Genomic DNA, 23889 nt, shown 5'->3' on the forward strand with positions numbered 1-23889 from the left:
TTAGACGAAAGTTCGGCAGGCGTTTGTGTCTCTGTGGCGCAATCGGTTAGCGCGTTCGGCTGTTAACCGAAAGGTTGGTGGTTCGAGTCCACCCAGGGACGTTGGTTCCTTTTGCTTGGGTAGCATGCTACAGTTGAAGACGTTTTCACATTGGTGCTCAGCATCTCCATAAAGTAAAAGCACTGTTGCTGCCTAAGTTTTGAATTCACAAGGCAAACTGGAGAAAAAACTTTCCGGTTGTGTTTCTGTCTACATGTCCAGAAAGAGCATAGCTGTCTGGTATTTGCCAGAAGGTTGAAAACATCTGATAGAATACACAAAACTTCCTTCGAGCCGGAATTGAACCAGCGACCTAAGGATTGCTAATTTAGATCTACAGTCCTCCGCTCTACCAGCTGAGCTATCGAAGGCTTGATTTAGCCATTGTTGAAAGTCTTCAAGGTTTGGACGTGTGTGCCACGAGCAGGTGGCATAAACAATTCACTCGGCCAACTGAAAAAGGAATCCAAAGATTGTATTGGAGAATGCGGGCATCGCTCCCGCTACCTCTCGCATGCTAAGCGAGCGCTCTACCACTTGAGCTAATCCCCCATGCCCGACGAACGCCATTATCAGTTTCACGCCACACCATGTCACAGTTTACTTATAGTCAAATGTGCCATTGAGTGCTTTTTTTTTTTTTTTTTTTAAGTACAGATTCCTTTCTCCCATATTTGAAGAACATCTACGTAGTTCACAATGTGAATTATGGCCTACAAATACAGTCGGGCAATTTTCTAGCAAACCATTTCTATGTATGTAGAGAACCAGACTGGGGGAGTAAAAAAAACTTACCTAGTTTGTAGAAAAAAGTTGTAATGCAGCACAATCCCAAGCAAAAAGATTGACCTTTTATGGTTTGGTTTGAATATAGAAAATGCTGAGAGGTCGCGAATCTCCTTCTGGTCCTTTGGCACGAGTTGTACTGGGATTTAGGATTTTGACTAGTGTTTTTGATCCGAGACACGTTTGCTGTTGACAGAAAAGTTCAGTTGATATGCAATGATGAAGTTTATAAATCACAACTATTTAGCAGAGGTTGGTTTCGATCCATCGACCGCTGGGTTTCACAATGTGAATTATGGCCTACAAATACAGTCGGGCAATTTTCTAGCAAACCATTTCTATGTATGTAGAGAACCAGACTGGGGGAGTAAAAAAAACTTACCTAGTTTGTAGAAAAAAGTTGTAATGCAGCACAATCCCAAGCAAAAAGATTGACCTTTTATGGTTTGGTTTGAATATAGAAAATGCTGAGAGGTCGCGAATCTCCTTCTGGTCCTTTGGCACGAGTTGTACTGGGATTTAGGATTTTGACTAGTGTTTTTGATCCGAGACACGTTTGCTGTTGACAGAAAAGTTCAGTTGATATGCAATGATGAAGTTTATAAAACACAACTATTTAGCAGAGGTTGGTTTCGATCCATCGACCGCTGGGTTTCACAATGTGAATTATGGCCTACAAATACAGTCGAGCAATTTTCTAGTAAACCATTTCTCTGTATATAGAGAACCAAACTGGGGGAATGAAAAAAAACTTACCTAGTTTGTAGAAAAAAGTTGTAATGCAGCACAATCCCAAGCGAAAAGATTGATCTTTTATGGTTTGGTTTGAATATAGAAAATGCTGAGAGGTCGCGAATCTCCTTCTGGTCCTTTGGCACGAGTTGTACTGGGATTTAGGATTTTGACTAGTGTTTTTGATCCGAGACACGTTTGCTGTTGACAGAAAAGTTCAGTTGATATGCAATGATGAAGTTTATAAAACACAACTATTTAGCAGAGGTTGGTTTCAATCCATTGACCGCTGGGTTTCACAATGTGAATTATGGTCTACAAATACAGTCGAGCAATTTTCTAGCAAACCATTTCTCTGTATATAGAGAACCAAAATGGGGAAGTGAAAAAAAACTTAGCTAGTTTGTAGAAAAAGATGCAATGCAGCACAATTTAGCAGAGGATGGTTTCGATCCATCGACCTCTGGGTTATGGGCCCAGCACGCTTCCGCTGCGCCACTCTGCTTGTGTTAACAGATGTACAGAGTAAAATTCTAATGACTGTTTGTGTTCAGGTCGATGACATGTAAATTTTCAGCCATTACATATTTGTTGGCGACTAGAGTACTCCTGGGGTTCTGCAATTGTTTCTTTGTTTTTTTTTGCTTTCTTGTGTCATATTATTGTTGAAAATCATTAGAGGAAATGGTGTCTGACCATTGTTTAAGGTTCCGGTTAAAACTGGTGGGTGCGTCCGGCTGTTAGACGAAAGTTCGGCAGGCGTTTGTGTCTCTGTGGCGCAATCGGTTAGCGCGTTCGGCTGTTAACCGAAAGGTTGGTGGTTCGAGTCCACCCAGGGACGTTGGTTCCTTTTGCTTGGGTAGCATGCTACAGTTGAAGACGTTTTCACATTGGTGCTCAGCATCTCCATAAAGTAAAAGCACTGTTGCTGCCTAAGTTTTGAATTCACAAGGCAAACTGGAGAAAAAACTTTCCGGTTGTGTTTCTGTCTACATGTCCAGAAAGAGCATAGCTGTCTGGTATTTGCCAGAAGGTTGAAAACATCTGATAGAATACACAAAACTTCCTTCGAGCCGGAATTGAACCAGCGACCTAAGGATTGCTAATTTAGATCTACAGTCCTCCGCTCTACCAGCTGAGCTATCGAAGGCTTGATTTAGCCATTGTTGAAAGTCTTCAAGGTTTGGACGTGTGTGCCACGAGCAGGTGGCATAAACAATTCACTCGGCCAACTGAAAAAGGAATCCAAAGATTGTATTGGAGAATGCGGGCATCGATCCCGCTACCTCTCGCATGCTAAGCGAGCGCTCTACCACTTGAGCTAATCCCCCATGCCCGACGAACGCCATTATCAGTTTCACGCCACACCATGTCACAGTTTACTTATAGTCAAATGTGCCATTGAGTGCTTTTTTTTTTTTTTTTTTTTTTTTTTTTAAGTACAGATTCCTTTCTCCCATATTTGAAGAACATCTACGGAGTTCACAATGTGAATTATGGCCTACAAATAAAGTCGAGCAATTTTCTAGCAAACCATTTCTACGTATGTAGAGAACCAGACTGGGGGAGTAAAAAAAACTTACCTAGTTTGTAGAAAAAAGTTGTAATGCAGCACAATCCCAAGCAAAAAGATTGACCTTTTATGGTTTGGTTTGATTATAGAAAATGCTGAGAGGTCGCGAATCTCCTTCTGGTCCTTTGGCACGAGTTGTACTGGGATTTAGGATTTTGACTAGTGTTTTTGATCCGAGACACGTTTGCTGTTGACAGAAAAGTTCAGTTGATATGCAATGATGAAGTTTATAAATCACAACTATTTAGCAGAGGTTGGTTTCGATCCATCGACCGCTGGGTTTCACAATGTGAATTATGGCCTACAAATACAGTCGGGCAATTTTCTAGCAAACCATTTCTATGTATGTAGAGAACCAGACTGGGGGAGTAAAAAAAACTTACCTAGTTTGTAGAAAAAAGTTGTAATGCAGCACAATCCCAAGCAAAAAGATTGACCTTTTATGGTTTGGTTTGAATATAGAAAATGCTGAGAGGTCGCGAATCTCCTTCTGGTCCTTTGGCACGAGTTGTACTGGGATTTAGGATTTTGACTAGTGTTTTTGATCCGAGACACGTTTGCTGTTGACAGAAAAGTTCAGTTGATATGCAATGATGAAGTTTATAAAACACAACTATTTAGCAGAGGTTGGTTTCGATCCATCGACCGCTGGGTTTCACAATGTGAATTATGGCCTACAAATACAGTCGAGCAATTTTCTAGTAAACCATTTCTCTGTATATAGAGAACCAAACTGGGGGAATGAAAAAAAACTTACCTAGTTTGTAGAAAAAAGTTGTAATGCAGCACAATCCCAAGCGAAAAGATTGATCTTTTATGGTTTGGTTTGAATATAGAAAATGCTGAGAGGTCGCGAATCTCCTTCTGGTCCTTTGGCACGAGTTGTACTGGGATTTAGGATTTTGACTAGTGTTTTTGATCCGAGACACGTTTGCTGTTGACAGAAAAGTTCAGTTGATATGCAATGATGAAGTTTATAAAACACAACTATTTAGCAGAGGTTGGTTTCAATCCATTGACCGCTGGGTTTCACAATGTGAATTATGGTCTACAAATACAGTCGAGCAATTTTCTAGCAAACCATTTCTCTGTATATAGAGAACCAAAATGGGGAAGTGAAAAAAACTTAGCTAGTTTGTAGAAAAAGATGCAATGCAGCACAATTTAGCAGAGGATGGTTTCGATCCATCGACCTCTGGGTTATGGGCCCAGCACGCTTCCGCTGCGCCACTCTGCTTGTGTTAACAGATGTACAGAGTAAAATTCTAATGACTGTTTGTGTTCAGGTCGATGACATGTAAATTTTCAGCCATTACATATTTGTTGGCGACTAGAGTACTCCTGGGGTTCTGCAATTGTTTCTTTGTTTTTTTTTGCTTTCTTGTGTCATATTATTGTTGAAAATCATTAGAGGAAATGGTGTCTGACCATTGTTTAAGGTTCCGGTTAAAACTGGTGGGTGCGTCCGGCTGTTAGACGAAAGTTCGGCAGGCGTTTGTGTCTCTGTGGCGCAATCGGTTAGCGCGTTCGGCTGTTAACCGAAAGGTTGGTGGTTCGAGTCCACCCAGGGACGTTGGTTCCTTTTGCTTGGGTAGCATGCTACAGTTGAAGACGTTTTCACATTGGTGCTCAGCATCTCCATAAAGTAAAAGCACTGTTGCTGCCTAAGTTTTGAATTCACAAGGCAAACTGGAGAAAAAACTTTCCGGTTGTGTTTCTGTCTACATGTCCAGAAAGAGCATAGCTGTCTGGTATTTGCCAGAAGGTTGAAAACATCTGATAGAATACACAAAACTTCCTTCGAGCCGGAATTGAACCAGCGACCTAAGGATTGCTAATTTAGATCTACAGTCCTCCGCTCTACCAGCTGAGCTATCGAAGGCTTGATTTAGCCATTGTTGAAAGTCTTCAAGGTTTGGACGTGTGTGCCACGAGCAGGTGGCATAAACAATTCACTCGGCCAACTGAAAAAGGAATCCAAAGATTGTATTGGAGAATGCGGGCATCGATCCCGCTACCTCTCGCATGCTAAGCGAGCGCTCTACCACTTGAGCTAATCCCCCATGCCCGACGAACGCCATTATCAGTTTCACGCCACACCATGTCACAGTTTACTTATAGTCAAATGTGCCATTGAGTGCTTTTTTTTTTTTTTTTTTTTTTTTTTTTAAGTACAGATTCCTTTCTCCCATATTTGAAGAACATCTACGGAGTTCACAATGTGAATTATGGCCTACAAATAAAGTCGAGCAATTTTCTAGCAAACCATTTCTACGTATGTAGAGAACCAGACTGGGGGAGTAAAAAAAACTTACCTAGTTTGTAGAAAAAAGTTGTAATGCAGCACAATCCCAAGCAAAAAGATTGACCTTTTATGGTTTGGTTTGATTATAGAAAATGCTGAGAGGTCGCGAATCTCCTTCTGGTCCTTTGGCACGAGTTGTACTGGGATTTAGGATTTTGACTAGTGTTTTTGATCCGAGACACGTTTGCTGTTGACAGAAAAGTTCAGTTGATATGCAATGATGAAGTTTATAAATCACAACTATTTAGCAGAGGTTGGTTTCGATCCATCGACCGCTGGGTTTCACAATGTGAATTATGGCCTACAAATACAGTCGGGCAATTTTCTAGCAAACCATTTCTATGTATGTAGAGAACCAGACTGGGGGAGTAAAAAAAACTTACCTAGTTTGTAGAAAAAAGTTGTAATGCAGCACAATCCCAAGCAAAAAGATTGACCTTTTATGGTTTGGTTTGAATATAGAAAATGCTGAGAGGTCGCGAATCTCCTTCTGGTCCTTTGGCACGAGTTGTACTGGGATTTAGGATTTTGACTAGTGTTTTTGATCCGAGACACGTTTGCTGTTGACAGAAAAGTTCAGTTGATATGCAATGATGAAGTTTATAAAACACAACTATTTAGCAGAGGTTGGTTTCGATCCATCGACCGCTGGGTTTCACAATGTGAATTATGGCCTACAAATACAGTCGAGCAATTTTCTAGTAAACCATTTCTCTGTATATAGAGAACCAAACTGGGGGAATGAAAAAAAACTTACCTAGTTTGTAGAAAAAAGTTGTAATGCAGCACAATCCCAAGCGAAAAGATTGATCTTTTATGGTTTGGTTTGAATATAGAAAATGCTGAGAGGTCGCGAATCTCCTTCTGGTCCTTTGGCACGAGTTGTACTGGGATTTAGGATTTTGACTAGTGTTTTTGATCCGAGACACGTTTGCTGTTGACAGAAAAGTTCAGTTGATATGCAATGATGAAGTTTATAAAACACAACTATTTAGCAGAGGTTGGTTTCAATCCATTGACCGCTGGGTTTCACAATGTGAATTATGGTCTACAAATACAGTCGAGCAATTTTCTAGCAAACCATTTCTCTGTATATAGAGAACCAAAATGGGGAAGTGAAAAAAACTTAGCTAGTTTGTAGAAAAAGATGCAATGCAGCACAATTTAGCAGAGGATGGTTTCGATCCATCGACCTCTGGGTTATGGGCCCAGCACGCTTCCGCTGCGCCACTCTGCTTGTGTTAACAGATGTACAGAGTAAAATTCTAATGACTGTTTGTGTTCAGGTCGATGACATGTAAATTTTCAGCCATTACATATTTGTTGGCGACTAGAGTACTCCTGGGGTTCTGCAATTGTTTCTTTGTTTTTTTTTGCTTTCTTGTGTCATATTATTGTTGAAAATCATTAGAGGAAATGGTGTCTGACCATTGTTTAAGGTTCCGGTTAAAACTGGTGGGTGCGTCCGGCTGTTAGACGAAAGTTCGGCAGGCGTTTGTGTCTCTGTGGCGCAATCGGTTAGCGCGTTCGGCTGTTAACCGAAAGGTTGGTGGTTCGAGTCCACCCAGGGACGTTGGTTCCTTTTGCTTGGGTAGCATGCTACAGTTGAAGACGTTTTCACATTGGTGCTCAGCATCTCCATAAAGTAAAAGCACTGTTGCTGCCTAAGTTTTGAATTCACAAGGCAAACTGGAGAAAAAACTTTCCGGTTGTGTTTCTGTCTACATGTCCAGAAAGAGCATAGCTGTCTGGTATTTGCCAGAAGGTTGAAAACATCTGATAGAATACACAAAACTTCCTTCGAGCCGGAATTGAACCAGCGACCTAAGGATTGCTAATTTAGATCTACAGTCCTCCGCTCTACCAGCTGAGCTATCGAAGGCTTGATTTAGCCATTGTTGAAAGTCTTCAAGGTTTGGACGTGTGTGCCACGAGCAGGTGGCATAAACAATTCACTCGGCCAACTGAAAAAGGAATCCAAAGATTGTATTGGAGAATGCGGGCATCGATCCCGCTACCTCTCGCATGCTAAGCGAGCGCTCTACCACTTGAGCTAATCCCCCATGCCCGACGAACGCCATTATCAGTTTCACGCCACACCATGTCACAGTTTAGTTATAGTCAAATGTGCCATTGAGTGCTTTTTTTTTTTTTTTTTTTTTTTTTTTTTTTTAAGTACAGATTCCTTTCTCCCATATTTGAAGAACATCTACGTAGTTCACAATGTGAATTATGGCCTACAAATACAGTCGGGCAATTTTCTAGCAAACCATTTCTATGTATGTAGAGAACCAGACTGGGGGAGTAAAAAAAACTTACCTAGTTTGTAGAAAAAAGTTGTAATGCAGCACAATCCCAAGCAAAAAGATTGACCTTTTATGGTTTGGTTTGAATATAGAAAATGCTGAGAGGTCGCGAATCTCCTTCTGGTCCTTTGGCACGAGTTGTACTGGGATTTAGGATTTTGACTAGTGTTTTTGATCCGAGACACGTTTGCTGTTGACAGAAAAGTTCAGTTGATATGCAATGATGAAGTTTATAAATCACAACTATTTAGCAGAGGTTGGTTTCGATCCATCGACCGCTGGGTTTCACAATGTGAATTATGGCCTACAAATACAGTCGGGCAATTTTCTAGCAAACCATTTCTATGTATGTAGAGAACCAGACTGGGGGAGTAAAAAAAACTTACCTAGTTTGTAGAAAAAAGTTGTAATGCAGCACAATCCCAAGCAAAAAGATTGACCTTTTATGGTTTGGTTTGAATATAGAAAATGCTGAGAGGTCGCGAATCTCCTTCTGGTCCTTTGGCACGAGTTGTACTGGGATTTAGGATTTTGACTAGTGTTTTTGATCCGAGACACGTTTGCTGTTGACAGAAAAGTTCAGTTGATATGCAATGATGAAGTTTATAAATCACAACTATTTAGCAGAGGTTGGTTTCGATCCATCGACCGCTGGGTTTCACAATGTGAATTATGGCCTACAAATACAGTCGGGCAATTTTCTAGCAAACCATTTCTATGTATGTAGAGAACCAGACTGGGGGAGTAAAAAAAACTTACCTAGTTTGTAGAAAAAAGTTGTAATGCAGCACAATCCCAAGCAAAAAGATTGACCTTTTATGGTTTGGTTTGAATATAGAAAATGCTGAGAGGTCGCGAATCTCCTTCTGGTCCTTTGGCACGAGTTGTACTGGGATTTAGGATTTTGACTAGTGTTTTTGATCCGAGACACGTTTGCTGTTGACAGAAAAGTTCAGTTGATATGCAATGATGAAGTTTATAAAACACAACTATTTAGCAGAGGTTGGTTTCGATCCATCGACCGCTGGGTTTCACAATGTGAATTATGGCCTACAAATACAGTCGAGCAATTTTCTAGTAAACCATTTCTCTGTATATAGAGAACCAAACTGGGGGAATGAAAAAAAACTTACCTAGTTTGTAGAAAAAAGTTGTAATGCAGCACAATCCCAAGCGAAAAGATTGATCTTTTATGGTTTGGTTTGAATATAGAAAATGCTGAGAGGTCGCGAATCTCCTTCTGGTCCTTTGGCACGAGTTGTACTGGGATTTAGGATTTTGACTAGTGTTTTTGATCCGAGACACGTTTGCTGTTGACAGAAAAGTTCAGTTGATATGCAATGATGAAGTTTATAAAACACAACTATTTAGCAGAGGTTGGTTTCAATCCATTGACCGCTGGGTTTCACAATGTGAATTATGGTCTACAAATACAGTCGAGCAATTTTCTAGCAAACCATTTCTCTGTATATAGAGAACCAAAATGGGGAAGTGAAAAAAAACTTAGCTAGTTTGTAGAAAAAGATGCAATGCAGCACAATTTAGCAGAGGATGGTTTCGATCCATCGACCTCTGGGTTATGGGCCCAGCACGCTTCCGCTGCGCCACTCTGCTTGTGTTAACAGATGTACAGAGTAAAATTCTAATGACTGTTTGTGTTCAGGTCGATGACATGTAAATTTTCAGCCATTACATATTTGTTGGCGACTAGAGTACTCCTGGGGTTCTGCAATTGTTTCTTTGTTTTTTTTTGCTTTCTTGTGTCATATTATTGTTGAAAATCATTAGAGGAAATGGTGTCTGACCATTGTTTAAGGTTCCGGTTAAAACTGGTGGGTGCGTCCGGCTGTTAGACGAAAGTTCGGCAGGCGTTTGTGTCTCTGTGGCGCAATCGGTTAGCGCGTTCGGCTGTTAACCGAAAGGTTGGTGGTTCGAGTCCACCCAGGGACGTTGGTTCCTTTTGCTTGGGTAGCATGCTACAGTTGAAGACGTTTTCACATTGGTGCTCAGCATCTCCATAAAGTAAAAGCACTGTTGCTGCCTAAGTTTTGAATTCACAAGGCAAACTGGAGAAAAAACTTTCCGGTTGTGTTTCTGTCTACATGTCCAGAAAGAGCATAGCTGTCTGGTATTTGCCAGAAGGTTGAAAACATCTGATAGAATACACAAAACTTCCTTCGAGCCGGAATTGAACCAGCGACCTAAGGATTGCTAATTTAGATCTACAGTCCTCCGCTCTACCAGCTGAGCTATCGAAGGCTTGATTTAGCCATTGTTGAAAGTCTTCAAGGTTTGGACGTGTGTGCCACGAGCAGGTGGCATAAACAATTCACTCGGCCAACTGAAAAAGGAATCCAAAGATTGTATTGGAGAATGCGGGCATCGATCCCGCTACCTCTCGCATGCTAAGCGAGCGCTCTACCACTTGAGCTAATCCCCCATGCCCGACGAACGCCATTATCAGTTTCACGCCACACCATGTCACAGTTTACTTATAGTCAAATGTGCCATTGAGTGCTTTTTTTTTTTTTTTTTTTAAGTACAGATTCCTTTCTCCCATATTTGAAGAACATCTACGTAGTTCACAATGTGAATTATGGCCTACAAATACAGTCGGGCAATTTTCTAGCAAACCATTTCTATGTATGTAGAGAACCAGACTGGGGGAGTAAAAAAAACTTACCTAGTTTGTAGAAAAAAGTTGTAATGCAGCACAATCCCAAGCAAAAAGATTGACCTTTTATGGTTTGGTTTGAATATAGAAAATGCTGAGAGGTCGCGAATCTCCTTCTGGTCCTTTGGCACGAGTTGTACTGGGATTTAGGATTTTGACTAGTGTTTTTGATCCGAGACACGTTTGCTGTTGACAGAAAAGTTCAGTTGATATGCAATGATGAAGTTTATAAATCACAACTATTTAGCAGAGGTTGGTTTCGATCCATCGACCGCTGGGTTTCACAATGTGAATTATGGCCTACAAATACAGTCGGGCAATTTTCTAGCAAACCATTTCTATGTATGTAGAGAACCAGACTGGGGGAGTAAAAAAAACTTACCTAGTTTGTAGAAAAAAGTTGTAATGCAGCACAATCCCAAGCAAAAAGATTGACCTTTTATGGTTTGGTTTGAATATAGAAAATGCTGAGAGGTCGCGAATCTCCTTCTGGTCCTTTGGCACGAGTTGTACTGGGATTTAGGATTTTGACTAGTGTTTTTGATCCGAGACACGTTTGCTGTTGACAGAAAAGTTCAGTTGATATGCAATGATGAAGTTTATAAAACACAACTATTTAGCAGAGGTTGGTTTCGATCCATCGACCGCTGGGTTTCACAATGTGAATTATGGCCTACAAATACAGTCGAGCAATTTTCTAGTAAACCATTTCTCTGTATATAGAGAACCAAACTGGGGGAATGAAAAAAAACTTACCTAGTTTGTAGAAAAAAGTTGTAATGCAGCACAATCCCAAGCGAAAAGATTGATCTTTTATGGTTTGGTTTGAATATAGAAAATGCTGAGAGGTCGCGAATCTCCTTCTGGTCCTTTGGCACGAGTTGTACTGGGATTTAGGATTTTGACTAGTGTTTTTGATCCGAGACACGTTTGCTGTTGACAGAAAAGTTCAGTTGATATGCAATGATGAAGTTTATAAAACACAACTATTTAGCAGAGGTTGGTTTCAATCCATTGACCGCTGGGTTTCACAATGTGAATTATGGTCTACAAATACAGTCGAGCAATTTTCTAGCAAACCATTTCTCTGTATATAGAGAACCAAAATGGGGAAGTGAAAAAAAACTTAGCTAGTTTGTAGAAAAAGATGCAATGCAGCACAATTTAGCAGAGGATGGTTTCGATCCATCGACCTCTGGGTTATGGGCCCAGCACGCTTCCGCTGCGCCACTCTGCTTGTGTTAACAGATGTACAGAGTAAAATTCTAATGACTGTTTGTGTTCAGGTCGATGACATGTAAATTTTCAGCCATTACATATTTGTTGGCGACTAGAGTACTCCTGGGGTTCTGCAATTGTTTCTTTGTTTTTTTTTGCTTTCTTGTGTCATATTATTGTTGAAAATCATTAGAGGAAATGGTGTCTGACCATTGTTTAAGGTTCCGGTTAAAACTGGTGGGTGCGTCCGGCTGTTAGACGAAAGTTCGGCAGGCGTTTGTGTCTCTGTGGCGCAATCGGTTAGCGCGTTCGGCTGTTAACCGAAAGGTTGGTGGTTCGAGTCCACCCAGGGACGTTGGTTCCTTTTGCTTGGGTAGCATGCTACAGTTGAAGACGTTTTCACATTGGTGCTCAGCATCTCCATAAAGTAAAAGCACTGTTGCTGCCTAAGTTTTGAATTCACAAGGCAAACTGGAGAAAAAACTTTCCGGTTGTGTTTCTGTCTACATGTCCAGAAAGAGCATAGCTGTCTGGTATTTGCCAGAAGGTTGAAAACATCTGATAGAATACACAAAACTTCCTTCGAGCCGGAATTGAACCAGCGACCTAAGGATTGCTAATTTAGATCTACAGTCCTCCGCTCTACCAGCTGAGCTATCGAAGGCTTGATTTAGCCATTGTTGAAAGTCTTCAAGGTTTGGACGTGTGTGCCACGAGCAGGTGGCATAAACAATTCACTCGGCCAACTGAAAAAGGAATCCAAAGATTGTATTGGAGAATGCGGGCATCGATCCCGCTACCTCTCGCATGCTAAGCGAGCGCTCTACCACTTGAGCTAATCCCCCATGCCCGACGAACGCCATTATCAGTTTCACGCCACACCATGTCACAGTTTACTTATAGTCAAATGTGCCATTGAGTGCTTTTTTTTTTTTTTTTTTTTTTTTTTTTAAGTACAGATTCCTTTCTCCCATATTTGAAGAACATCTACGGAGTTCACAATGTGAATTATGGCCTACAAATAAAGTCGAGCAATTTTCTAGCAAACCATTTCTACGTATGTAGAGAACCAGACTGGGGGAGTAAAAAAAACTTACCTAGTTTGTAGAAAAAAGTTGTAATGCAGCACAATCCCAAGCAAAAAGATTGACCTTTTATGGTTTGGTTTGATTATAGAAAATGCTGAGAGGTCGCGAATCTCCTTCTGGTCCTTTGGCACGAGTTGTACTGGGATTTAGGATTTTGACTAGTGTTTTTGATCCGAGACACGTTTGCTGTTGACAGAAAAGTTCAGTTGATATGCAATGATGAAGTTTATAAATCACAACTATTTAGCAGAGGTTGGTTTCGATCCATCGACCGCTGGGTTTCACAATGTGAATTATGGCCTACAAATACAGTCGGGCAATTTTCTAGCAAACCATTTCTATGTATGTAGAGAACCAGACTGGGGGAGTAAAAAAAACTTACCTAGTTTGTAGAAAAAAGTTGTAATGCAGCACAATCCCAAGCAAAAAGATTGACCTTTTATGGTTTGGTTTGAATATAGAAAATGCTGAGAGGTCGCGAATCTCCTTCTGGTCCTTTGGCACGAGTTGTACTGGGATTTAGGATTTTGACTAGTGTTTTTGATCCGAGACACGTTTGCTGTTGACAGAAAAGTTCAGTTGATATGCAATGATGAAGTTTATAAAACACAACTATTTAGCAGAGGTTGGTTTCGATCCATCGACCGCTGGGTTTCACAATGTGAATTATGGCCTACAAATACAGTCGAGCAATTTTCTAGTAAACCATTTCTCTGTATATAGAGAACCAAACTGGGGGAATGAAAAAAAACTTACCTAGTTTGTAGAAAAAAGTTGTAATGCAGCACAATCCCAAGCGAAAAGATTGATCTTTTATGGTTTGGTTTGAATATAGAAAATGCTGAGAGGTCGCGAATCTCCTTCTGGTCCTTTGGCACGAGTTGTACTGGGATTTAGGATTTTGACTAGTGTTTTTGATCCGAGACACGTTTGCTGTTGACAGAAAAGTTCAGTTGATATGCAATGATGAAGTTTATAAAACACAACTATTTAGCAGAGGTTGGTTTCAATCCATTGACCGCTGGGTTTCACAATGTGAATTATGGTCTACAAATACAGTCGAGCAATTTTCTAGCAAACCATTTCTCTGTATATAGAGAACCAAAATGGGGAAGTGAAAAAAACTTAGCTAGTTTGTAGAAAAAGATGCAATGCAGCACAATTTAGCAGAGGATGGTTTCGATCCATCGACCTCTGGGTTATGGGCCCAGCACGCTTCCGCTGCGCCACTCTGCTTGTGTTAACAGATGTACAGAGTAAAATTCTAATGACTGTTTGTGTTCAGGTCGATGACATGTAAATTTTCAGCCATTACATATTTGTTGGCGACTAGAGTACTCCTGGGGTTCTGCAATTGTTTCTTTGTTTTTTTTTGCTTTCTTGTGTCATATTATTGTTGAAAATCATTAGAGGAAATGGTGTCTGACCATTGTTTAAGGTTCCGGTTAAAACTGGTGGGTGCGTCCGGCTGTTAGACGAAAGTTCGGCAGGCGTTTGTGTCTCTGTGGCGCAATCGGTTAGCGCGTTCGGCTGTTAACCGAAAGGTTGGTGGTTCGAGTCCACCCAGGGACGTTGGTTCCTTTTGCTTGGGTAGCATGCTACAGTTGAAGACGTTTTCACATTGGTGCTCAGCATCTCCATAAAGTAAAAGCACTGTTGCTGCCTAAGTTTTGAATTCACAAGGCAAACTGGAGAAAAAACTTTCCGGTTGTGTTTCTGTCTACATGTCCAGAAAGAGCATAGCTGTCTGGTATTTGCCAGAAGGTTGAAAACATCTGATAGAATACACAAAACTTCCTTCGAGCCGGAATTGAACCAGCGACCTAAGGATTGCTAATTTAGATCTACAGTCCTCCGCTCTACCAGCTGAGCTATCGAAGGCTTGATTTAGCCATTGTTGAAAGTCTTCAAGGTTTGGACGTGTGTGCCACGAGCAGGTGGCATAAACAATTCACTCGGCCAACTGAAAAAGGAATCCAAAGATTGTATTGGAGAATGCGGGCATCGATCCCGCTACCTCTCGCATGCTAAGCGAGCGCTCTACCACTTGAGCTAATCCCCCATGCCCGACGAACGCCATTATCAGTTTCACGCCACACCATGTCACAGTTTACTTATAGTCAAATGTGCCATTGAGTGCTTTTTTTTTTTTTTTTTTTAAGTACAGATTCCTTTCTCCCATATTTGAAGAACATCTACGTAGTTCACAATGTGAATTATGGCCTACAAATACAGTCGGGCAATTTTCTAGCAAACCATTTCTATGTATGTAGAGAACCAGACTGGGGGAGTAAAAAAAACTTACCTAGTTTGTAGAAAAAAGTTGTAATGCAGCACAATCCCAAGCAAAAAGATTGACCTTTTATGGTTTGGTTTGATTATAGAAAATGCTGAGAGGTCGCGAATCTCCTTCTGGTCCTTTGGCACGAGTTGTACTGGGATTTAGGATTTTGACTAGTGTTTTTGATCCGAGACACGTTTGCTGTTGACAGAAAAGTTCAGTTGATATGCAATGATGAAGTTTATAAATCACAACTATTTAGCAGAGGTTGGTTTCGATCCATCGACCGCTGGGTTTCACAATGTGAATTATGGCCTACAAATACAGTCGGGCAATTTTCTAGCAAACCATTTCTATGTATGTAGAGAACCAGACTGGGGGAGTAAAAAAAACTTACCTAGTTTGTAGAAAAAAGTTGTAATGCAGCACAATCCCAAGCAAAAAGATTGACCTTTTATGGTTTGGTTTGAATATAGAAAATGCTGAGAGGTCGCGAATCTCCTTCTGGTCCTTTGGCACGAGTTGTACTGGGATTTAGGATTTTGACTAGTGTTTTTGATCCGAGACACGTTTGCTGTTGACAGAAAAGTTCAGTTGATATGCAATGATGAAGTTTATAAAACACAACTATTTAGCAGAGGTTGGTTTCGATCCATCGACCGCTGGGTTTCACAATGTGAATTATGGCCTACAAATACAGTCGAGCAATTTTCTAGTAAACCATTTCTCTGTATATAGAGAACCAAACTGGGGGAATGAAAAAAAACTTACCTAGTTTGTAGAAAAAAGTTGTAATGCAGCACAATCCCAAGCGAAAAGATTGATCTTTTATGGTTTGGTTTGAATATAGAAAATGCTGAGAGGTCGCGAATCTCCTTCTGGTCCTTTGGCACGAGTTGTACTGGGATTTAGGATTTTGACTAGTGTTTTTGATCCGAGACACGTTTGCTGTTGACAGAAAAGTTCAGTTGATATGCAATGATGAAGTTTATAAAACACAACTATTTAGAAGAGGTTGGTTTCAATCCATTGACCGCTGGGTTTCACAATGTGAATTATGGCCTACAAATACAGTCGTGCAATTTTCTAGTAAACCATTTCTCTGTATATAGAGAACCAAACTGGGGGAATGAAAAAAAACTTACCTAGTTTGTAGAAAAAAGTTGTAATGCAGCACAATTTAGCAGAGGATGGTTTCGATCCATCGACCTCTGGGTTATGGGCCCAGCACGCTTCCGCTGCGCCACTCTGCTTGTGTTAACAGATGTACAGAGTAAAATTCTAATGACTGTTTGTGTTCAGGTCGATGACATGTAAATTTTCAGCCATTACATATTTGTTGGCGACTAGAGTACTCCTGGGGTTCTGCAATTGTTTCTTTGTTTTTTTTTGCTTTCTTGTGTCATATTATTGTTGAAAATCATTAGAGGAAATGGTGTCTGACCATTGTTTAAGGTTCCGGTTAAAACTGGTGGGTGCGTCCGGCTGTTAGACGAAAGTTCGGCAGGCGTTTGTGTCTCTGTGGCGCAATCGGTTAGCGCGTTCGGCTGTTAACCGAAAGGTTGGTGGTTCGAGTCCACCCAGGGACGTTGGTTCCTTTTGCTTGGGTAGCATGCTACAGTTGAAGACGTTTTCACATTGGTGCTCAGCATCTCCATAAAGTAAAAGCACTGTTGCTGCCTAAGTTTTGAATTCACAAGGCAAACTGGAGAAAAAACTTTCCGGTTGTGTTTCTGTCTACATGTCCAGAAAGAGCATAGCTGTCTGGTATTTGCCAGAAGGTTGAAAACATCTGATAGAATACACAAAACTTCCTTCGAGCCGGAATTGAACCAGCGACCTAAGGATTGCTAATTTAGATCTACAGTCCTCCGCTCTACCAGCTGAGCTATCGAAGGCATGATTTAGCCATTGTTGAAAGTCTTCAAGGTTTGGACGTGTGTGCCACGAGCAGGTGGCATAAACAATTCACTCGGCCAACTGAAAAAGGAATCCAAAGATTGTATTGGAGAATGCGGGCATCGATCCCGCTACCTCTCGCATGCTAAGCGAGCGCTCTACCACTTGAGCTAATCCCCCATGCCCGACGAACGCCATTATCAGTTTCACGCCACACCATGTCACAGTTTACTTATAGTCAAATGTGCCATTGAGTGCTTTTTTTTTTTTTTTTTTTTTTTTTTTAAGTACAGATTCCTTTCTCCCATATTTGAAGAACATCTACGGAGTTCACAATGTGAATTATGGCCTACAAATAAAGTCGAGCAATTTTCTAGCAAACCATTTCTACGTATGTAGAGAACCAGACTGGGGGAGTAAAAAAAACTTACCTAGTTTGTAGAAAAAAGTTGTAATGCAGCACAATCCCAAGCAAAAAGATTGACCTTTTATGGTTTGGTTTGATTATAGAAAATGCTGAGAGGTCGCGAATCTCCTTCTGGTCCTTTGGCACGAGTTGTACTGGGATTTAGGATTTTGACTAGTGTTTTTGATCCGAGACACGTTTGCTGTTGACAGAAAAGTTCAGTTGATATGCAATGATGAAGTTTATAAATCACAACTATTTAGCAGAGGTTGGTTTCGATCCATCGACCGCTGGGTTTCACAATGTGAATTATGGCCTACAAATACAGTCGGGCAATTTTCTAGCAAACCATTTCTATGTATGTAGAGAACCAGACTGGGGGAGTAAAAAAAACTTACCTAGTTTGTAGAAAAAAGTTGTAATGCAGCACAATCCCAAGCAAAAAGATTGACCTTTTATGGTTTGGTTTGAATATAGAAAATGCTGAGAGGTCGCGAATCTCCTTCTGGTCCTTTGGCACGAGTTGTACTGGGATTTAGGATTTTGACTAGTGTTTTTGATCCGAGACACGTTTGCTGTTGACAGAAAAGTTCAGTTGATATGCAATGATGAAGTTTATAAAACACAACTATTTAGCAGAGGTTGGTTTCGATCCATCGACCGCTGGGTTTCACAATGTGAATTATGGCCTACAAATACAGTCGAGCAATTTTCTAGTAAACCATTTCTCTGTATATAGAGAACCAAACTGGGGGAATGAAAAAAAACTTACCTAGTTTGTAGAAAAAAGTTGTAATGCAGCACAATCCCAAGCGAAAAGATTGATCTTTTATGGTTTGGTTTGAATATAGAAAATGCTGAGAGGTCGCGAATCTCCTTCTGGTCCTTTGGCACGAGTTGTACTGGGATTTAGGATTTTGACTAGTGTTTTTGATCCGAGACACGTTTGCTGTTGACAGAAAAGTTCAGTTGATATGCAATGATGAAGTTTATAAAACACAACTATTTAGAAGAGGTTGGTTTCAATCCATTGACCGCTGGGTTTCACAATGTGAATTATGGCCTACAAATACAGTCGTGCAATTTTCTAGTAAACCATTTCTCTGTATATAGAGAACCAAACTGGGGGAATGAAAAAAAACTTACCTAGTTTGTAGAAAAAAGTTGTAATGCAGCACAATTTAGCAGAGGATGGTTTCGATCCATCGACCTCTGGGTTATGGGCCCAGCACGCTTCCGCTGCGCCACTCTGCTTGTGTTAACAGATGTACAGAGTAAAATTCTAATGACTGTTTGTGTTCAGGTCGATGACATGTAAATTTTCAGCCATTACATATTTGTTGGCGACTAGAGTACTCCTGGGGTTCTGCAATTGTTTCTTTGTTTTTTTTTGCTTTCTTGTGTCATATTATTGTTGAAAATCATTAGAGGAAATGGTGTCTGACCATTGTTTAAGGTTCCGGTTAAAACTGGTGGGTGCGTCCGGCTGTTAGACGAAAGTTCGGCAGGCGTTTGTGTCTCTGTGGCGCAATCGGTTAGCGCGTTCGGCTGTTAACCGAAAGGTTGGTGGTTCGAGTCCACCCAGGGACGTTGGTTCCTTTTGCTTGGGTAGCATGCTACAGTTGAAGACGTTTTCACATTGGTGCTCAGCATCTCCATAAAGTAAAAGCACTGTTGCTGCCTAAGTTTTGAATTCACAAGGCAAACTGGAGAAAAAACTTTCCGGTTGTGTTTCTGTCTACATGTCCAGAAAGAGCATAGCTGTCTGGTATTTGCCAGAAGGTTGAAAACATCTGATAGAATACACAAAACTTCCTTCGAGCCGGAATTGAACCAGCGACCTAAGGATTGCTAATTTAGATCTACAGTCCTCCGCTCTACCAGCTGAGCTATCGAAGGCATGATTTAGCCATTGTTGAAAGTCTTCAAGGTTTGGACGTGTGTGCCACGAGCAGGTGGCATAAACAATTCACTCGGCCAACTGAAAAAGGAATCCAAAGATTGTATTGGAGAATGCGGGCATCGATCCCGCTACCTCTCGCATGCTAAGCGAGCGCTCTACCACTTGAGCTAATCCCCCATGCCCGACGAACGCCATTATCAGTTTCACGCCACACCATGTCACAGTTTACTTATAGTCAAATGTGCCATTGAGTGCTTTTTTTTTTTTTTTTTTTTTTTTTTTAAGTACAGATTCCTTTCTCCCATATTTGAAGAACATCTACGGAGTTCACAATGTGAATTATGGCCTACAAATAAAGTCGAGCAATTTTCTAGCAAACCATTTCTACGTATGTAGAGAACCAGACTGGGGGAGTAAAAAAAACTTACCTAGTTTGTAGAAAAAAGTTGTAATGCAGCACAATCCCAAGCAAAAAGATTGACCTTTTATGGTTTGGTTTGATTATAGAAAATGCTGAGAGGTCGCGAATCTCCTTCTGGTCCTTTGGCACGAGTTGTACTGGGATTTAGGATTTTGACTAGTGTTTTTGATCCGAGACACGTTTGCTGTTGACAGAAAAGTTCAGTTGATATGCAATGATGAAGTTTATAAATCACAACTATTTAGCAGAGGTTGGTTTCGATCCATCGACCGCTGGGTTTCACAATGTGAATTATGGCCTACAAATACAGTCGGGCAATTTTCTAGCAAACCATTTCTATGTATGTAGAGAACCAGACTGGGGGAGTAAAAAAAACTTACCTAGTTTGTAGAAAAAAGTTGTAATGCAGCACAATCCCAAGCAAAAAGATTGACCTTTTATGGTTTGGTTTGAATATAGAAAATGCTGAGAGGTCGCGAATCTCCTTCTGGTCCTTTGGCACGAGTTGTACTGGGATTTAGGATTTTGACTAGTGTTTTTGATCCGAGACACGTTTGCTGTTGACAGAAAAGTTCAGTTGATATGCAATGATGAAGTTTATAAAACACAACTATTTAGCAGAGGTTGGTTTCGATCCATCGACCGCTGGGTTTCACAATGTGAATTATGGCCTACAAATACAGTCGAGCAATTTTCTAGTAAACCATTTCTCTGTATATAGAGAACCAAACTGGGGGAATGAAAAAAAACTTACCTAGTTTGTAGAAAAAAGTTGTAATGCAGCACAATCCCAAGCGAAAAGATTGATCTTTTATGGTTTGGTTTGAATATAGAAAATGCTGAGAGGTCGCGAATCTCCTTCTGGTCCTTTGGCACGAGTTGTACTGGGATTTAGGATTTTGACTAGTGTTTTTGATCCGAGACACGTTTGCTGTTGACAGAAAAGTTCAGTTGATATGCAATGATGAAGTTTATAAAACACAACTATTTAGCAGAGGTTGGTTTCAATCCATTGACCGCTGGGTTTCACAATGTGAATTATGGTCTACAAATACAGTCGAGCAATTTTCTAGCAAACCATTTCTCTGTATATAGAGAACCAAAATGGGGAAGTGAAAAAAACTTAGCTAGTTTGTAGAAAAAGATGCAATGCAGCACAATTTAGCAGAGGATGGCTTCGATCCATCGACCTCTGGGTTATGGGCCCAGCACGCTTCCGCTGCGCCACTCTGCTTGTGTTAACAGATGTACAGAGTAAAATTCTAATGACTGTTTGTGTTCAGGTCGATGACATGTAAATTTTCAGCCATTACATATTTGTTGGCGACTAGAGTACTCCTGGGGTTCTGCAATTGTTTCTTTGTTTTTTTTTGCTTTCTTGTGTCATATTATTGTTGAAAATCATTAGAGGAAATGGTGTCTGACCATTGTTTAAGGTTCCGGTTAAAACTGGTGGGTGCGTCCGGCTGTTAGACGAAAGTTCGGCAGGCGTTTGTGTCTCTGTGGCGCAATCGGTTAGCGCGTTCGGCTGTTAACCGAAAGGTTGGTGGTTCGAGTCCACCCAGGGACGTTGGTTCCTTTTGCTTGGGTAGCATGCTACAGTTGAAGACGTTTTCACATTGGTGCTCAGCATCTCCATAAAGTAAAAGCACTGTTGCTGCCTAAGTTTTGAATTCACAAGGCAAACTGGAGAAAAAACTTTCCGGTTGTGTTTCTGTCTACATGTCCAGAAAGAGCATAGCTGTCTGGTATTTGCCAGAAGGTTGAAAACATCTGATAGAATACACAAAACTTCCTTCGAGCCGGAATTGAACCAGCGACCTAAGGATTGCTAATTTAGATCTACAGTCCTCCGCTCTACCAGCTGAGCTATCGAAGGCTTGATTTAGCCATTGTTGAAAGTCTTCAAGGTTTGGACGTGTGTGCCACGAGCAGGTGGCATAAACAATTCACTCGGCCAACTGAAAAAGGAATCCAAAGATTGTATTGGAGAATGCGGGCATCGATCCCGCTACCTCTCGCATGCTAAGCGAGCGCTCTACCACTTGAGCTAATCCCCCATGCCCGACGAACGCCATTATCAGTTTCACGCCACACCATGTCACAGTTTACTTATAGTCAAATGTGCCATTGAGTGCTTTTTTTTTTTTTTTTTTTTTTTTTTTAAGTACAGATTCCTTTCTCCCATATTTGAAGAACATCTACGGAGTTCACAATGTGAATTATGGCCTACAAATAAAGTCGAGCAATTTTCTAGCAAACCATTTCTACGTATGTAGAGAACCAGACTGGGGGAGTAAAAAAAACTTACCTAGTTTGTAGAAAAAAGTTGTAATGCAGCACAATCCCAAGCAAAAAGATTGACCTTTTATGGTTTGGTTTGATTATAGAAAATGCTGAGAGGTCGCGAATCTCCTTCTGGTCCTTTGGCACGAGTTGTACTGGGATTTAGGATTTTGACTAGTGTTTTTGATCCGAGACACGTTTGCTGTTGACAGAAAAGTTCAGTTGATATGCAATGATGAAGTTTATAAATCACAACTATTTAGCAGAGGTTGGTTTCGATCCATCGACCGCTGGGTTTCACAATGTGAATTATGGCCTACAAATACAGTCGGGCAATTTTCTAGCAAACCATTTCTATGTATGTAGAGAACCAGACTGGGGGAGTAAAAAAAACTTACCTAGTTTGTAGAAAAAAGTTGTAATGCAGCACAATCCCAAGCAAAAAGATTGACCTTTTATGGTTTGGTTTGAATATAGAAAATGCTGAGAGGTCGCGAATCTCCTTCTGGTCCTTTGGCACGAGTTGTACTGGGATTTAGGATTTTGACTAGTGTTTTTGATCCGAGACACGTTTGCTGTTGACAGAAAAGTTCAGTTGATATGCAATGATGAAGTTTATAAAACACAACTATTTAGCAGAGGTTGGTTTCGATCCATCGACCGCTGGGTTTCACAATGTGAATTATGGCCTACAAATACAGTCGAGCAATTTTCTAGTAAACCATTTCTCTGTATATAGAGAACCAAACTGGGGGAATGAAAAAAAACTTACCTAGTTTGTAGAAAAAAGTTGTAATGCAGCACAATCCCAAGCGAAAAGATTGATCTTTTATGGTTTGGTTTGAATATAGAAAATGCTGAGAGGTCGCGAATCTCCTTCTGGTCCTTTGGCACGAGTTGTACTGGGATTTAGGATTTTGACTAGTGTTTTTGATCCGAGACACGTTTGCTGTTGACAGAAAAGTTCAGTTGATATGCAATGATGAAGTTTATAAAACACAACTATTTAGAAGAGGTTGGTTTCAATCCATTGACCGCTGGGTTTCACAATGTGAATTATGGCCTACAAATACAGTCGTGCAATTTTCTAGTAAACCATTTCTCTGTATATAGAGAACCAAACTGGGGGAATGAAAAAAAACTTACCTAGTTTGTAGAAAAAAGTTGTAATGCAGCACAATTTAGCAGAGGATGGTTTCGATCCATCGACCTCTGGGTTATGGGCCCAGCACGCTTCCGCTGCGCCACTCTGCTTGTGTTAACAGATGTACAGAGTAAAATTCTAATGACTGTTTGTGTTCAGGTCGATGACATGTAAATTTTCAGCCATTACATATTTGTTGGCGACTAGAGTACTCCTGGGGTTCTGCAATTGTTTCTTTGTTTTTTTTTGCTTTCTTGTGTCATATTATTGTTGAAAATCATTAGAGGAAATGGTGTCTGACCATTGTTTAAGGTTCCGGTTAAAACTGGTGGGTGCGTCCGGCTGTTAGACGAAAGTTCGGCAGGCGTTTGTGTCTCTGTGGCGCAATCGGGTAGCGCGTTCGGCTGTTAACCGAAAGGTTGGTGGTTCGAGTCCACCCAGGGACGTTGGTTCCTTTTGCTTGGGTAGCATGCTACAGTTGAAGACGTTTTCACATTGGTGCTCAGCATCTCCATAAAGTAAAAGCACTGTTGCTGCCTAAGTTTTGAATTCACAAGGCAAACTGGAGAAAAAACTTTCCGGTTGTGTTTCTGTCTACATGTCCAGAAAGAGCATAGCTGTCTGGTATTTGCCAGAAGGTTGAAAACATCTGATAGAATACACAAAACTTCCTTCGAGCCGGAATTGAACCAGCGACCTAAGGATTGCTAATTTAGATCTACAGTCCTCCGCTCTACCAGCTGAGCTATCGAAGGCTTGATTTAGCCATTGTTGAAAGTCTTCAAGGTTTGGACGTGTGTGCCACGAGCAGGTGGCATAAACAATTCA

General features: G+C 40.8%; 30 non-coding genes across 30 annotated transcripts; 10 read left to right on the forward strand and 20 right to left on the reverse strand.

Annotated features, from left to right (window-relative positions):
* Positions 1-27: 27 nt before the first annotated feature.
* Positions 28-101, forward strand: TRNAN-GUU (transfer RNA asparagine (anticodon GUU)). The gene has a single exon. It is a non-coding gene; the product is annotated as a tRNA-Asn (tRNA).
* Positions 102-324: 223 nt separating this feature from the next.
* TRNAY-GUA (transfer RNA tyrosine (anticodon GUA)) lies at positions 325-410 on the reverse strand. The gene is given in 2 exon segments: positions 325-360; positions 374-410. It is a non-coding gene; the product is annotated as a tRNA-Tyr (tRNA).
* Positions 411-2324: 1914 nt separating this feature from the next.
* On the forward strand, positions 2325-2398 carry TRNAN-GUU (transfer RNA asparagine (anticodon GUU)). The gene has a single exon. It is a non-coding gene; the product is annotated as a tRNA-Asn (tRNA).
* Positions 2399-2621: 223 nt separating this feature from the next.
* On the reverse strand, positions 2622-2707 carry TRNAY-GUA (transfer RNA tyrosine (anticodon GUA)). The gene is given in 2 exon segments: positions 2622-2657; positions 2671-2707. It is a non-coding gene; the product is annotated as a tRNA-Tyr (tRNA).
* Positions 2708-2815: 108 nt separating this feature from the next.
* On the reverse strand, positions 2816-2888 carry TRNAA-AGC (transfer RNA alanine (anticodon AGC)). Its single transcript has one exon. It is a non-coding gene; the product is annotated as a tRNA-Ala (tRNA).
* Positions 2889-4629: 1741 nt separating this feature from the next.
* TRNAN-GUU (transfer RNA asparagine (anticodon GUU)) lies at positions 4630-4703 on the forward strand. The gene has a single exon. It is a non-coding gene; the product is annotated as a tRNA-Asn (tRNA).
* Positions 4704-4926: 223 nt separating this feature from the next.
* On the reverse strand, positions 4927-5012 carry TRNAY-GUA (transfer RNA tyrosine (anticodon GUA)). The gene is given in 2 exon segments: positions 4927-4962; positions 4976-5012. It is a non-coding gene; the product is annotated as a tRNA-Tyr (tRNA).
* A 108-nt stretch (positions 5013-5120) lies between these two features.
* TRNAA-AGC (transfer RNA alanine (anticodon AGC)) lies at positions 5121-5193 on the reverse strand. Its single transcript has one exon. It is a non-coding gene; the product is annotated as a tRNA-Ala (tRNA).
* A 1741-nt stretch (positions 5194-6934) lies between these two features.
* Positions 6935-7008, forward strand: TRNAN-GUU (transfer RNA asparagine (anticodon GUU)). Its single transcript has one exon. It is a non-coding gene; the product is annotated as a tRNA-Asn (tRNA).
* Positions 7009-7231: 223 nt separating this feature from the next.
* Positions 7232-7317, reverse strand: TRNAY-GUA (transfer RNA tyrosine (anticodon GUA)). The gene is given in 2 exon segments: positions 7232-7267; positions 7281-7317. It is a non-coding gene; the product is annotated as a tRNA-Tyr (tRNA).
* A 108-nt stretch (positions 7318-7425) lies between these two features.
* Positions 7426-7498, reverse strand: TRNAA-AGC (transfer RNA alanine (anticodon AGC)). Its single transcript has one exon. It is a non-coding gene; the product is annotated as a tRNA-Ala (tRNA).
* Positions 7499-9617: 2119 nt separating this feature from the next.
* On the forward strand, positions 9618-9691 carry TRNAN-GUU (transfer RNA asparagine (anticodon GUU)). The gene has a single exon. It is a non-coding gene; the product is annotated as a tRNA-Asn (tRNA).
* Positions 9692-9914: 223 nt separating this feature from the next.
* TRNAY-GUA (transfer RNA tyrosine (anticodon GUA)) lies at positions 9915-10000 on the reverse strand. Its single transcript is given in 2 exon segments — positions 9915-9950; positions 9964-10000. It is a non-coding gene; the product is annotated as a tRNA-Tyr (tRNA).
* Positions 10001-10108: 108 nt separating this feature from the next.
* Positions 10109-10181, reverse strand: TRNAA-AGC (transfer RNA alanine (anticodon AGC)). The gene has a single exon. It is a non-coding gene; the product is annotated as a tRNA-Ala (tRNA).
* A 1733-nt stretch (positions 10182-11914) lies between these two features.
* On the forward strand, positions 11915-11988 carry TRNAN-GUU (transfer RNA asparagine (anticodon GUU)). The gene has a single exon. It is a non-coding gene; the product is annotated as a tRNA-Asn (tRNA).
* Positions 11989-12211: 223 nt separating this feature from the next.
* Positions 12212-12297, reverse strand: TRNAY-GUA (transfer RNA tyrosine (anticodon GUA)). Its single transcript is given in 2 exon segments — positions 12212-12247; positions 12261-12297. It is a non-coding gene; the product is annotated as a tRNA-Tyr (tRNA).
* A 108-nt stretch (positions 12298-12405) lies between these two features.
* TRNAA-AGC (transfer RNA alanine (anticodon AGC)) lies at positions 12406-12478 on the reverse strand. Its single transcript has one exon. It is a non-coding gene; the product is annotated as a tRNA-Ala (tRNA).
* A 1741-nt stretch (positions 12479-14219) lies between these two features.
* Positions 14220-14293, forward strand: TRNAN-GUU (transfer RNA asparagine (anticodon GUU)). The gene has a single exon. It is a non-coding gene; the product is annotated as a tRNA-Asn (tRNA).
* Positions 14294-14516: 223 nt separating this feature from the next.
* TRNAY-GUA (transfer RNA tyrosine (anticodon GUA)) lies at positions 14517-14602 on the reverse strand. The gene is given in 2 exon segments: positions 14517-14552; positions 14566-14602. It is a non-coding gene; the product is annotated as a tRNA-Tyr (tRNA).
* A 108-nt stretch (positions 14603-14710) lies between these two features.
* TRNAA-AGC (transfer RNA alanine (anticodon AGC)) lies at positions 14711-14783 on the reverse strand. Its single transcript has one exon. It is a non-coding gene; the product is annotated as a tRNA-Ala (tRNA).
* Positions 14784-16517: 1734 nt separating this feature from the next.
* TRNAN-GUU (transfer RNA asparagine (anticodon GUU)) lies at positions 16518-16591 on the forward strand. The gene has a single exon. It is a non-coding gene; the product is annotated as a tRNA-Asn (tRNA).
* Positions 16592-16814: 223 nt separating this feature from the next.
* TRNAY-GUA (transfer RNA tyrosine (anticodon GUA)) lies at positions 16815-16900 on the reverse strand. The gene is given in 2 exon segments: positions 16815-16850; positions 16864-16900. It is a non-coding gene; the product is annotated as a tRNA-Tyr (tRNA).
* A 108-nt stretch (positions 16901-17008) lies between these two features.
* On the reverse strand, positions 17009-17081 carry TRNAA-AGC (transfer RNA alanine (anticodon AGC)). Its single transcript has one exon. It is a non-coding gene; the product is annotated as a tRNA-Ala (tRNA).
* Positions 17082-18823: 1742 nt separating this feature from the next.
* On the forward strand, positions 18824-18897 carry TRNAN-GUU (transfer RNA asparagine (anticodon GUU)). The gene has a single exon. It is a non-coding gene; the product is annotated as a tRNA-Asn (tRNA).
* Positions 18898-19120: 223 nt separating this feature from the next.
* On the reverse strand, positions 19121-19206 carry TRNAY-GUA (transfer RNA tyrosine (anticodon GUA)). The gene is given in 2 exon segments: positions 19121-19156; positions 19170-19206. It is a non-coding gene; the product is annotated as a tRNA-Tyr (tRNA).
* A 108-nt stretch (positions 19207-19314) lies between these two features.
* TRNAA-AGC (transfer RNA alanine (anticodon AGC)) lies at positions 19315-19387 on the reverse strand. The gene has a single exon. It is a non-coding gene; the product is annotated as a tRNA-Ala (tRNA).
* Positions 19388-21127: 1740 nt separating this feature from the next.
* On the forward strand, positions 21128-21201 carry TRNAN-GUU (transfer RNA asparagine (anticodon GUU)). The gene has a single exon. It is a non-coding gene; the product is annotated as a tRNA-Asn (tRNA).
* A 223-nt stretch (positions 21202-21424) lies between these two features.
* On the reverse strand, positions 21425-21510 carry TRNAY-GUA (transfer RNA tyrosine (anticodon GUA)). Its single transcript is given in 2 exon segments — positions 21425-21460; positions 21474-21510. It is a non-coding gene; the product is annotated as a tRNA-Tyr (tRNA).
* A 108-nt stretch (positions 21511-21618) lies between these two features.
* Positions 21619-21691, reverse strand: TRNAA-AGC (transfer RNA alanine (anticodon AGC)). Its single transcript has one exon. It is a non-coding gene; the product is annotated as a tRNA-Ala (tRNA).
* Positions 21692-23730: 2039 nt separating this feature from the next.
* On the reverse strand, positions 23731-23816 carry TRNAY-GUA (transfer RNA tyrosine (anticodon GUA)). The gene is given in 2 exon segments: positions 23731-23766; positions 23780-23816. It is a non-coding gene; the product is annotated as a tRNA-Tyr (tRNA).
* Between the last annotated feature and the right edge of the window lie 73 nt (positions 23817-23889).

Source organism: Dendrobates tinctorius, unplaced genomic scaffold (genome assembly GCF_039654945.1).
Source record: "Dendrobates tinctorius isolate UK_male_01 unplaced genomic scaffold, ASM3965494v1 ptg000251l, whole genome shotgun sequence".
NCBI classification, from domain to species: Eukaryota; Metazoa; Chordata; class Amphibia; order Anura; family Dendrobatidae; genus Dendrobates; species Dendrobates tinctorius.